This window comes from Copidosoma floridanum, unplaced genomic scaffold, assembly GCF_036245765.1.
Source record: "Copidosoma floridanum isolate Cflo_tuat_1 unplaced genomic scaffold, Cflo_Japanese_pri ptg000030l, whole genome shotgun sequence".
In the NCBI taxonomy this organism is placed as follows: Eukaryota; Metazoa; Arthropoda; class Insecta; order Hymenoptera; family Encyrtidae; genus Copidosoma; species Copidosoma floridanum.
This window is the reverse complement of record NW_028321907.1, coordinates 38,786,507-38,799,571: the sequence shown is the minus strand read 5'-3', so window position 1 is coordinate 38,799,571 and position 13,065 is coordinate 38,786,507. Positions and strand designations below refer to the sequence as shown.

At 28.8% G+C, this 13,065-nt stretch overlaps 1 protein-coding gene across 1 annotated transcript in view; it reads left to right on the top strand.

The window, feature by feature from the left end:
- The first annotated feature begins 937 nt into the window (after window positions 1–937).
- Window positions 938–13,065, top strand: part of LOC106637461 (actin, muscle) — a 59,007-nt gene continuing 46,879 nt past the window's right edge. The window contains exon 1 of the mRNA XM_014350258.2: window positions 938–1,020. The gene's annotated coding sequence lies outside the window, so the exon portion shown is untranslated. The remainder of the gene's footprint in view (window positions 1,021–13,065) is intronic.

The window sequence follows — 13,065 nt, the reverse complement described above, 5'->3', positions numbered from 1 at the left end:
GTTGCTTTTAAATACAAATTTATGTACATACATGCATACATACATACATACATCCATACATGCATACATACGTACATACATACATACATACATAGATATATACATACACACAAACATACTTACAATAAAAACATGATTCTACAATAAGCATTATTCATACGTAATTTACTAAACCAACTTTTATTCTTCCAAAGTCATAAGATCAATAAAAAGAATTCAAGTTTTTTAATTTATTCAGTGAAAAACTATATTAATTATGAAAAAACTAACTTTTACTAAAATACGGAGTTTGACAAACTTATATTGATTACCAGTCCAAATATTACATAAATGCTTTACTTTTAATCGACTGATATTTATTTTAATTGAAGTAGTAAAGTTTTATCAAATGTGTTAGATAATTGCCAATATTGGTGTAAGACATTTATTGGTTGCTAATAAATCATGTATTTATTGTATTCTAGAATATTTCTTATTTTCTCATACATATTTTTAGAACTAAAGAATGCAAGTGCCTTATTAAGTTTTTTAATTCATACAAAAACTTATTTTATTGAATTAAGTTACGGTTCATTCGATTCAAATAATTAAATATTCGAATAAATGCATTTATTTGAGTTGACAAAATTTTTTCGGTGTAGGTAATCACAATATCTATTATTTTTCCAATAACGATGTCAAGGTAAATTTTTTAACGATAGTAAATTTGCAAGATATTCTAAAAATAATAAATACTAGCCTATGTAATTTATACAACCGTTATTTTACAATATATTAAGGGCTAAACATCGTATCTTACTTTGTGGTATCTTTACTAAGATAGCTTAGTGTAGTATGTAGGAAGGAAGATAGCAAATGCTGAAGTTAGACGGATTTCCATGTATGGAGCGTCTATTGCTATTTTTGGCACCAACCAACATGGATAAGAGGACCGAGGAGCTCTTTCATCTTGCCACTCTACGTTGACTGTCGAACTATCGAGCTCTTTCGGCGTACTATTCGACCCAGCATCTCATAACGGTAAGAGTGTATGGTTCGTTTTTTATGATTGGTGTGAAAATTGATTGTTATAATGGTTTATAATTATGAATTAATCGGTTAATTTTTCTCAAAATAATAGTTTTAAATAGTCACACAGAAAATGAACGAAAAATAAAATAAAATTTGTGTTTCATTCTCAATACAATCACTTTCTAAATTATTAAAATAAATTTTCTATTTGATTAACTATTTGACTACACAGAATAATAATAAGTAACATATGATAAGGCTTACTTGAAAATTTTTGACACGTAAAGGCATTTTGTTATGTAATCGTATGTTTGTAAATGTCATGAAATTCAAGTATCCCAAATCATACATATCTTTTCTCTAAATAAAATAGTTTGCTTCGTTTAAAGATGCGCTACCTAGCTTATATGCATGGATTCATAAGCCTACCATCGTACCCGTTAAAATTTTATTGTGGTAGCTCTCACTGAATCAGGAACTAAAATAAATTTTTCTCGAAAGTTTATACCTACTTTCTGATCAAAATTAATTTACAGATAAAAATATAGCATGTCATCTAGTGACAGTATAATTAAAAAGTAGATTGACGACTGACAATCATCAGTCTACTATTTAAAAAAAAAGTTTCTGTTAATTGTAACTGACATTTTGAAGATCTCTAGAATCACTGTACCATATACTGCGTTAAATTTATTTCAGTATTGGTAACCATGGTTTAGAACAAAGAATGTATGTAAATGAAAGTGAGTACAGCCTTAAATATGACTGAAAAAATGTCGTGTTTTGTTAAAATTACTTTGAGAAGTGGGATTCTATCATATGAATTTCTCTAATTCTCTTGTAATAATTTTAAAAAGTACTTACACTTTTCATGATCTTTTGTTATTCTCAGTTGCCATAATTATGAATATTGACTTATGACTTTAATAGATAATTTCGTTTATAAAATTGGAGCCATAAACAATTTGGAATAATGTCTTATCATTATAATGTAATTATGTAATTTTTATATAACGATATTTACTGTAGTTACCATGATCATATAAAGATTTATAAAATTTTTATTTAACGCTCTCAACGTTAAGAACATTTTTGTAGAATTAGAATCTTTTCGTCTATCCTAAGCAGTTACATTCTAGTTTTACATAAGACTTTAGAAAGACTTCTGTTATGCTACATCTATGAGAATCTTGCTTAAGGTTACTCTAAAACTTGAGTTGGTTGTATGCAAAAAGCAACGTAGTCTAAAGCAGACAACTTTACAGCAGACTTAAAGTTGGACTAGTATACTGAAAACTTGTGGAATTCTCACATTAGGTTCAGTATGAAAAATTTATTTTGGCCTGTAATCGCCACGTTTTGTTTTTAACGTATTTGTGGTACGAAAATAACTATCCTCTAGCGATTGCTTTTTAATCTGGGTGCCATCACCAGGGGAGTACCCATGGCCTTTTGAGATCTATGGCTCCCCTAATGTTTCCCTAACTCAGTTTTATCTCCTGAATTAAAACTTCGAGAATGAAACCTCAAAAAACCACACAAAAATAGTTATTAACAGTTTTTATAAACAATTTTTAAAACTACGTTTTTTCTTATCAAAAACTTTTTTTTCTTATTTTTTGGCGTATTTTAAGCAAAAAAAACAATCAGAATGTACTTACCTTAACCCTACAGTTTTTAAGTACAAAATTCTTAAAGTTCTGAAATATAAGTTTTTTCCAATTTCTTAGAGCCTCGGCAAAGTATAATAATACAAATTTTTCACAAGGCACCTCACGTCACCATTAACTTTCAACTTTTCTCTACAATCTCAAAAAAAATTCCAATAAATTAAAAAACAACATTCTTTTTTGCAGTTAACATTTTAAGCGTTTCAGTTCGCACACACGTACTAGAGTATATGTTTACGACACGCTAAGGCATTTTTGAAAGACTTTTTTTGCATACTTTTTTGAGGTTTCACCCTTGAAATTCTAATTCAGGAGATTAAACTGCATAAAAATACCTTGGAAGAGCCGTACACCTCAAAAGGCTGCGAGGACTACCCTGGCGCCTGAACTACGGCTCAAGCTTTTACTTACGGCGAGAATGTATTGTTGGGGCAATACTTGTTTTAAAATATAATGAAAATTGTATCTCTTTTTTGATATAACAAAGTAAATATATCCTAGATTATCAAGTAACATTAGTAGATATTACTGATTTACTGTATAATATGACTTGTTTAAAAAATAATTCATGCAAGAATAGTTTCTTCTAAATTTTCAATGGAAACAATAGTATTCATTTACTGATACTCACTTAATTTAGTTAAAAAACAATACTTTACTTCTTTTTAAAAAGAAATTATTTAATTGCTTCAAAAGTAAGTAAATTTTCTGCATTGATAAAAAAAAAATACAAAGTAGCAAGCTTGTTCCTAGAATCGAGTAAATATTGAAAAGATTGGAAGAATATTGATAAACACATAATAACTTATTTTAAATTTAATACGAATTATTTAAAGAATATTTGATGATGAAAGTGTTCCTATTTCAAAAATCAATATGACAAGAAAGCAGTTTATCGTTGGGTTGCTGATATTGGGCTTCATTTTTAAAAGTGCTTATTCATGCCATAAAGTCTAGTTTTTCACATTTTTCCTAAAACCTATGACACATCTTCTCAAACTTATATCACCTCTCCTGAAGGAATGACATTGGCCTAACATACCTTTTTAGCACAATAAAAACGTATGCATTTTCTTGCATGAGACTTTTTATAATGTATAATGAAATTCTACCTCACATAAGAATGTCACTGCGCAATCAAAAAATAAAATTTTCTTCTATTACAGTACATCTAAAAAGTACGGCACTAGGAATAAAATGTAATTTAGATCGCATGATGAAAACTAAAAAATTTTATTGCATGAAATTTCTTCTAAAAAATATGATACATAATCCCATACAAAAATCAATTTTCTCAATGAAAACTTAAAAATCTTCTTGGATGATGAGACTTCTTTTGAAATATAAAACGTTGAAACTAGTTTACGAAACTTAATATATGGCTTAAACCTATAATTTATTAATAAAACTTAAAAATAAATTTTATACATTTTTCTATTTTATTTTTTATTATTTTAACAATTAAATAGTTTGCACTATGGATCCATCAAAAAAACCTATTTCAAAAAAAGTAAAGCTTATGCAAGTTTAAGGTTATTTTTTAGCACTGATACCGTGTACAGCTTAATGTCATAATAAAATTTTTTTAATGAAAGGATCATAAATTTCTGAAAGAAGGTTAATAACGACACATGTACTTTTGTTGTTTTTAAATTGTAATTTATCTGCTTACACATGCATAATACACTTACAATAAAATCATGATTTTAAAATAAACATTATTCATACACAAGTTACTTAACCAATTTAATTTCTTTCAAAGTTATGAGATCAACAAAAGTTTTCACGTTTTTTTATTTTATTCACCGAGATTCTATACTTACAAATTATGAAAAAACTCACGTTCAAGAAAATACTGAGTTCAACAAAGGTATTTATTATGAGTCCTCATATTACATTAATGCTGTTCTTCTGATTTACAAATGTTCATATTGAATAAAGCATAAAAGTTTTATCAAATAAAATGAGTAATTAATTCGAAGCGTTTTTTAGCTAACGTTATAGTTAAGAAATCTGATATTAGATTATGTGAGACGTGTCACATAACTTGCCATGCCTGAAATTACTTAGAAGCTCACTCAATCGATAGCTTGGTAGTATACTCAGATTTACAAGTTCCAATTCAAGATGCTGTTGCTGCAGCGAAAATATATACTAGCTAAAGAATTAGATCACATTTTTTGTGTCTTCTAGTTGTGTAGAAAAATTATCTAGTGGTAATTAAAAAAAACTGAGTCATTTGAGTGAGCTCCAAAGTAATTTAAAGCCTGGCAACTTATGTGATCTTACTTAATTCAATATCAAAATCCTAACTTAAAATGTTAGCGAAAAACTGTTTTACGTCAATTTTATATTTTAATTAACAGAACTTTCATGCTGTATTTAATATAGATATGAGTGAATAAAAAGAAAATTATATATTTATGTGATACGTGAATTTAGTAAATACCTTGGCAGAACTCCGTTTTTAAAAAAAAATAGGTTTCTCATAATGACTATAGAATCTCAGTGAATAAGATAAAAAAATTTAAATACTTCTACTTGTTCCAGAGCTTTGAAAGAAATAGAATTGAATCATTAATTTTGCGTATAAATAACGTTTGTTGTAAACATATGATTTCATTGTAAGTATCTTACATATATATGTCACTGCTAAAAAGATGTGTATAAAACTTAATAACTATGAATCGGAAGCAAACTTCACAAATGGTTTTAAAATAAAATTAAAAATTAACATAAAAGCATTAGAACATACAAGTTTAACAAATAATTTAAAGTTTGATGTTTATAGAATATATTTAGTTTAATATCGATAGTGAGATTTTAAGAATGATGTAGAAGAAATTAATAAAAAGAGTATTAATTATTTAGACATCAATATGTAAAAAAAAAATTTATTTATACAGTAGTTATGGAACGTATCTCTTAAAATATACCAATAAATAAATGAATACAAAAATTTATTAAGATTTTTTAAGTGGTCATGGAAAAAATTTTCTTGTACTGTATTTTGAAAATATTTGATGTTTATAAGGTAAATTTGATGTAAGAATTGTAATGTTTTCAGCTTAACGGTCAATTTTATAAGTAAAAAAAGCGTTAAGTAAAAATAATTAAACACATCTCAAATCAAATCTAAAATAATATTAATTTGTTACTAAAAAAAATTGTCTTTGTGTTACTAATGTAATTGTTGACAGCTCTAAACTTATAGTCTTTTAAGTATTTTTTATTTATAAAGCATTAAAATAAGTCATGATTATCAAAAACTAATTGATTCTTCAATTATTAAATAAATAATTAAATTATGTATACACATATATATATATATATATATATATATATGTATATATAAACACATAAGTAACCATTAGTTATAAAATACGCTTTTTATTTTTTTGTACTCATTCGAAAACACCTGTATTATGATTGAAACAGAAAAAAGGTATGGATTTATAAATATCGAAGTAGGGTCTTGAATCTTCGAACTCTCGTGTCGTAGTCCAGCATATTTTCAGCTCACCTAAACTTGAACATGCGAGAGAAAGACACGAACTTGTACATGTGATTAAGTTTCATTACTTTTTAAATTAATAACAGTATTGCAATAATTTTGAAGAGATTTTGACGATCATGTATATAATGAATTACTATTTAATCACCATGATGCAAAAATTTAATATGTTGATCCATAAAAGTATAAAAATTTGTTTCATTCAAATAAAGTTAAATTAAAAGAATAATTTTTATGTAAATTTATAATTTTCCGTGTCCTAATATTTTCAAGCTCCCAAAGAATTATAATTTATTAAATTTCACGTTTCAATACAATGTAGTAATACAATGTTTTAATTGTCAATTTCAATTTTCAAACCTATGCTCATAAGTTATTAATTTGAACATTAAATGTTTTTATGATTGTTTTTGTATTAAAGTATTTTTTAACATCAATTATAATTTTAAATAATGTACAATAAAAAAAATGGTGTATCTCTTAATTTAATAAAAAATCATTCACATTTTTACCGTTCCGTAAATAAAATTCAATGCGTTAACGTTTTTAAAAGTTAAATTTATTTTTTAAAATCAATAAAAAAGATCGTATAAAAAATGGTATATGCATTATGTTATTTACGTTTAAAATGAACTTTTCAAACAGTACTAATTGAACTTAATAGATTGAGTTATTAACATCTTTACATGTTTAGTGAAATTGAATAAATTGCGTATAAATTTAACATTTTTTTTAACTTATTCAAATTTCATTTACATAATTATAGAATTTAATTTATATTATTATAAAAAATTTTGATTAACTCCAAAATTTTTCTAACAATTATCTCTTGAATTTTAGGATTTTTTTGACAGTAAACAAAATTTTTTTATCAGTGTTGATAATTGGTAGCCAAATTTCAATTTCAGTGGAATTTCTTTGATTTTTATACATGCTTTCACCATATTTCATAAGCTTTTCTAAAAAATTTATAATATCCTATGGTAAATAATTTTAATAAACTAATTATGAAACTTGAATTATTAATGTTTTGTAAAATTCTCCTAAATTTAATAATTCTTACATGAGTTAATCGAATTTTTTATAAATAATAATAATCGATGCAACATTTTTTTTTCAGTTGAGTTTCATTCATTTTAATACGTGCTTTTATCAAATTGTACAAGCTTCTCTCATATCTTTATAGTATCTCTTAATCAATTATTTTAAGTTCCTAGATTATAAGACTTAGGATACACGTGTTTCGAAAATATCTCTTAAATTTAGAAATTTTTTTAACAGTATCTGTAATCGAATAAATTGATATCCAAAAGTAACAAAACTAGATGTGTCGTTAATAACCTACTTTTAATTTTTTTATTGTCTGTTCATTATAAAAATTTTGGAACGACATTAAACTTCTCACTCATATATAGATGCAAAAGCCCAAAAATTTTTACTACCACTTCTGACAACGATTCGTCCAATAAAAGACTGCATAAAGCCAGTCACTATTGAATCTAGTCAGTCATTTACTGGCGAACGTCACGAGTGGAATTATCTCGGATATCGACTATCCCACATTACCCTCTTTAATCTCAGCATTTAATCAGCAATTACCAATTCTTTTTGTGGTCTATGCTGGGCGAAACTAATTTTAAAGCTATAAAGGAGAAATAAACTTGAGCAAACGGGACAGTCTCCAACCGGCAAACATCATGAACCAATCTCCCCACCTTAAATCACCAAATTTACTGAGCTCTGTGAATAAAGAAGGTGTTTTAGACACCAACGTTTCTGGCGTAACACCAGGAGACGTTGGAAAATACCACTGCAACCAGCTCCAACGCTTCAAAGCGTTATGATTTTCCTTCCGATCAGTTTGGTGCTACAACAGCAGGCCAAAAAAGATCACCCTGAGGTGTTCCGGCAGCCATGTTTGCTGGAAAGTTCAATCAAGATAAAGCTTAGCTTACTGGTCCTTTTAAGGGTCGTTGAACGTTGGACTACCTTGTTCTCTTTAAATGTTAACAGTCCTAGGTGACAAGAAACTGACGCAGAGCATTTATTGAGATTGAAACAGCAGCTTCAAAGTCGATGAATAAAGAGTTAATTAAGTGAAAGATCAGCTTTTCATTACAACCCTGACATTGATTACTGAAATCTTCCAGCTATTTAAAAAGAGTTTGCAGATAGTCTGAAAATTCATTGTTCTTGAGGTTATGTTTCGTAGTCTTCTAATTTTTGTAGTACCTCTATGTACTATAAGATCTTATAAAGGAAACCATAATTTTTGCTTATTATCTACCTAAAACTCGCTTTCAAATTAATTGTTAATTAAAATAATTCATTTTTATACGAAATTTGGAAATTATAAAATTTTGTTAGTTAGGTCTTACCTTACAGCTGTTTACTTTATAAAAAGATGTATAGACAGATAGCTTGTAACTGACCCAGTGTGCCCACTTAAATAGTAGCAAGACTCCCCTTGTCTCTTAACTATCCCACCCCCGCCGTCATCAGTACACCCTTTCACCTTGAGCAAAGAACTTTGATAGAGTGAGAGAATGAAGTGAAGAAATTAAGAGAGGGAGAGGGACCTAAGACCTAAGAACGCTTGAAGAAGTGAGCAATTGAGAGATACAGCTACAATGTGCATGACAAATAGGTGGAGAAAAATTAGAGAAGGGGAGAAATGTCTATAGTTGATGAGAGGAGAGCAAGAACGAAAGTAGAAAAGAGCGAGAAAATGTACTAACAGAATGAAAGGAGATACAAAATTGATGAAAAAAAGACATCGATCACCGCTTGTATGTGTGAATTAATGTTGTAAATAGTTTGCCGCAAGCTTGGTGTGGTACCACTTTAGGCGCGTTGAGAGGTTGATCCTCCACCGCTCACAAGGTGGCTGAATTTCAGTCGTTGTCGACTAAATAGTAATAGTTATTGGGGTGTGCAAAAATAATAATTTTTTTTTTATATTTCAATCTCATTTATACAAAGAAAACCTTACCTGTTTGATCATCAAAGTTTTCTTCGTCATTTTTCAACACCTTTAACCACCGAGTCGGTAATTTAAGGATTTCCAAACGAAAGAATTCTGGGCTTTTCAACGACAAGAAATTATCAACCCACTTTTGCACTTATTTAAACGTTTGAAAGTGTACACCTGGAGGTCCGTTATTCAAATAAATAATAGTTATACACTCTCATATCGTAAGGATATCAGTCAAAGAGTATCCAACAAAAATTGGTTCCTCTGATTTATTATTCAACGTTTTTTTCTTTTAAATGTTTGTCACTGCTATGCTACCAAAAACTTCTTAATAACATAAGTATTCTTTTATATGTAACTAGGTCTTTTAAAGATCTAACGTTGATCCAAGTGCTTGGTCAGGAACCTATTAACAATGTACAATGCTATGTTTATTGCTTCAGCTCATAAATATTTTGGTAAGTTTACTTTAGAGAATATTTTTTTTGCTTTCTAAATAATGATTATATTTTTCTTTTGAAGTAATCTATTTTATTCAGTAAAAAAATGAAAAGAAGTCTGGAAAACAATGCCTTCACCTGTAAAAAATCTTGAACGTCTTTATTTCTATGTTCCTCACTATAACCAGACCTCAGCATTTTTATTTATTTACTAAGCTGTTATTCAACTTAATTGTAATGTTAAACTGCATGTAAAGCCATCTATTGATTTAATTTCTACAGGTTAACACGAATCAATGTAAATTGAATTTCATACGTCCTCAGCTCTCCTTGCATTATCTGGAAACTGTTATTTTAATTCTTCACTTATCAAGCCAGTTTTTCATATGTGTTCTATTAAAAAAAAGTGAGTTTTTAAATTTCATGAGCTACATACATAAAAATTGTTAATTTTTGTTGTGTTGTGTTGTGTTTGTACACTCGTTACAATCATGTGTTTACAGTTTCACCTACATTTCTATTTTTTGCTTATTTGGGTAAAGCAAACAAAGTTAGAATTAGTGTTTGCTATGCTTAGTGATTTTCTCCTATTGAAAAAATAAAGAAAAGAGTTTCCATTAAATTTTTTGTAAAAAATAGCATCAAGTGATGTAAGTCTCTTGAAATGTCAACAGTATCATAGAGTGAATCTACTCTGACAACACCATTACAGACAACATCAGCACCCGTTATTGCCAGAACTGTCGCCAAAACTCGTCTGTAGTTGCATGATTATCGAAATCATCATATTGGTCAAAAATTTACTACGCAGTACTTGTTCAGTAATCATCAAATTTTCTTGATAGCTTTTTTTCTTGACGTCTTTGTAAAAAATTCTTAAATACGAAAGCATTTTTCTAATTTTATGTAAACAAATACAGTTTTTTTTACATTCTTCTTTCTTCTCGTTCTAAACTAGAGGTTACAACGTACTACTTTATCGAAAAATCACTCAAACGCATTAAATCAAATTATTTGCTTAAAGCACTGGAATCTGTTAAAAACGTGCTATGCACTAAATTTTTAAGTTCCACTCGGAACTCGCATTTTTGTACTACAGCCAGTTGAAAACCAATTTGACAACTAAGATCTCTTGAGGTTGGAATCGCTTTTTTTCTCTAAGTGTTAACTGAGTATTAGCGGGTGGGGTCCGGAATAACGGCAGTTTACTTCAATTTTGCAGTAAAACTATGAATGTTCATTTCAGTGACGTGCATTCCGACGACAACGATAGCTCAGTGCAGCAACTGTTCAGTATTTCGACAGCCGATCACAAGGCAGTTTACTTTGACTTCCTTCTTATACTGCCGTCGGAATACACGTCACTGAAATGAACATTCATAGTTTTACTGCAAAATTGAAGTGAACTGTCGTTATTTCAAACCCCACCCATAATTTAGAAATTTTTTTGGTTTATGTCAAGCAATTTCAACGGATGTTTTGGGCACGAGATGCGTGTTGACGAAGTTTGTTCCGAAACTGTTGAATCACTCGCTCACACATCGTTGCTTGTCCATGAATTTTTGGCTAATTACAAACAGTCTAATGATTTTGCAACCATCAAATTCGTCCGATATGTCCCTGCGTAACTTTTTGCTATTCTCAAAACTAAATACACCCACGTAAAGACATTGATTTTTGACTTTAAAGGAGATTAAAACTGAATCGCAGAGTGAGTTAAAAGATGCACGAAAAAATAAATATCAGAAGTGCTTTGAGGATTAAAAAAATATATTTTATTTAAGAGAAACAATTTTGAAAAAGGACACAATAAAAATTAATGAGTCAATATATATTTTTGAAGAAAAATAAAAATCGATGTTATTAACGTATCAAATACTTTTAACACATAGTTTGACCAATTTTATATTTTTATAATCATTGACCCATACATTTAAAAGCATCATACTGTGTCTGTTTCAGTGTGCTAATCTTTTGTTCGAAATATCATTATTTATTTCTTACAATGTGTCCTTATGAGCTTTTAAATTTTCTTTTGACATGTACAATATATATATACATATATATGATTCACTCTAATTGCCTTAGCCATTAAAACATTATCTCTATTAATTTATTATTTATTTTTAAGCTATCGAGTCCTTTCTCAGCTGTATAAAATTTGCAATTAAAAATGACACATGCAGTGCATTTTTTTATGTTGTTTTTTATTATGTTGTGCACCCAAATGGCTATATCATCCAGGCCAATTGCTTTAACGTGTCACGTATCAATAATACTTTTAAATTAATTTGAATTTTCTTTTAACTTTTAAATAATTTTTGGTCTTGTGACATCACTGTATTGTCTGCAATAAAAGCGACTCTTTCATTTGTGTAATCTTGATCTTCACATAATTTACTGTAACCGACTTTCTTTTTTACTATACATTTACTTCCTCTTTGCGACATGCCCAAATTAACTACATTAATAAAATCTTGCTCTCAAAGGATTGTGGTTAATTATATTAATTTTAATTGTTTTTTATACTTGTTTCCACATCTAGCAGACCCATCTTCAATGCTGTTATTAACTTTTGTATCTAATACCACTATCATTGATTTGTATTCATCTAGTAGGCTTGCTTGTAATAAAGTATCAATCCACTCATCATTAAGGAGGCTTGGGCGATTTTGAATTAAATGCTGGCTAGGTCTGAAATTCAGAGATTATATAGATAAAGTTTGCTAGATTTTTTTAGCAAAACAAAATAGGTAGGTCAACACATTTATTTTCGAGAAAATCGCTTGTGAAAATTCGTCATTTTAACACGCAACCTTACGGAACCCGAAATTCAATAGACTACCGTACCGCAATAAAAAGCTGTGGGCCCACACATTAAATTGGTACATGTACTTGAAAGTATAAAGAATCTATTATTTAAAAAAAAGAATAGGATCAACACGTTAAATTTTGAGAAAATAGCGAGGAAAACATCGAACATGAGAATTGTTTTGTTCAGGTACTGTAAGTGCGCATGCGCTGTACATTCATAAACATACAAGCATGAAAATTTAAGTCTAACACAAGTATAGGTATATAATAGCAGATGAGAGCAAGAGAGTACAGTGTTGTTACCTTTATCGTGGCAGGGCCGTCATCTTTACACAAGGTACCTTGGGAAAACTAATAAATTTTTTAATATCGATTTTCCGAATGACTTTTCCGCGTTTTATTGCTATTTTGTTCACACATGTGTATAATCAAAATGATTATAAAAAAAATATTACAAAGAATCATTTGTATGACAAGTACCCCACAGGGGCCCCTCAATAGATACGACACCAAACGCCCAAGCCTCCTTAACTTTATATACGAAGCCATCAAGCTGTTGGCTTGTTGTCAGTATTCTGTTTAGATATTCCTCGGTGCTTAAGAATGTGTTTAGCTATTTTGTCGCTGTATTGTTTCTAGTTT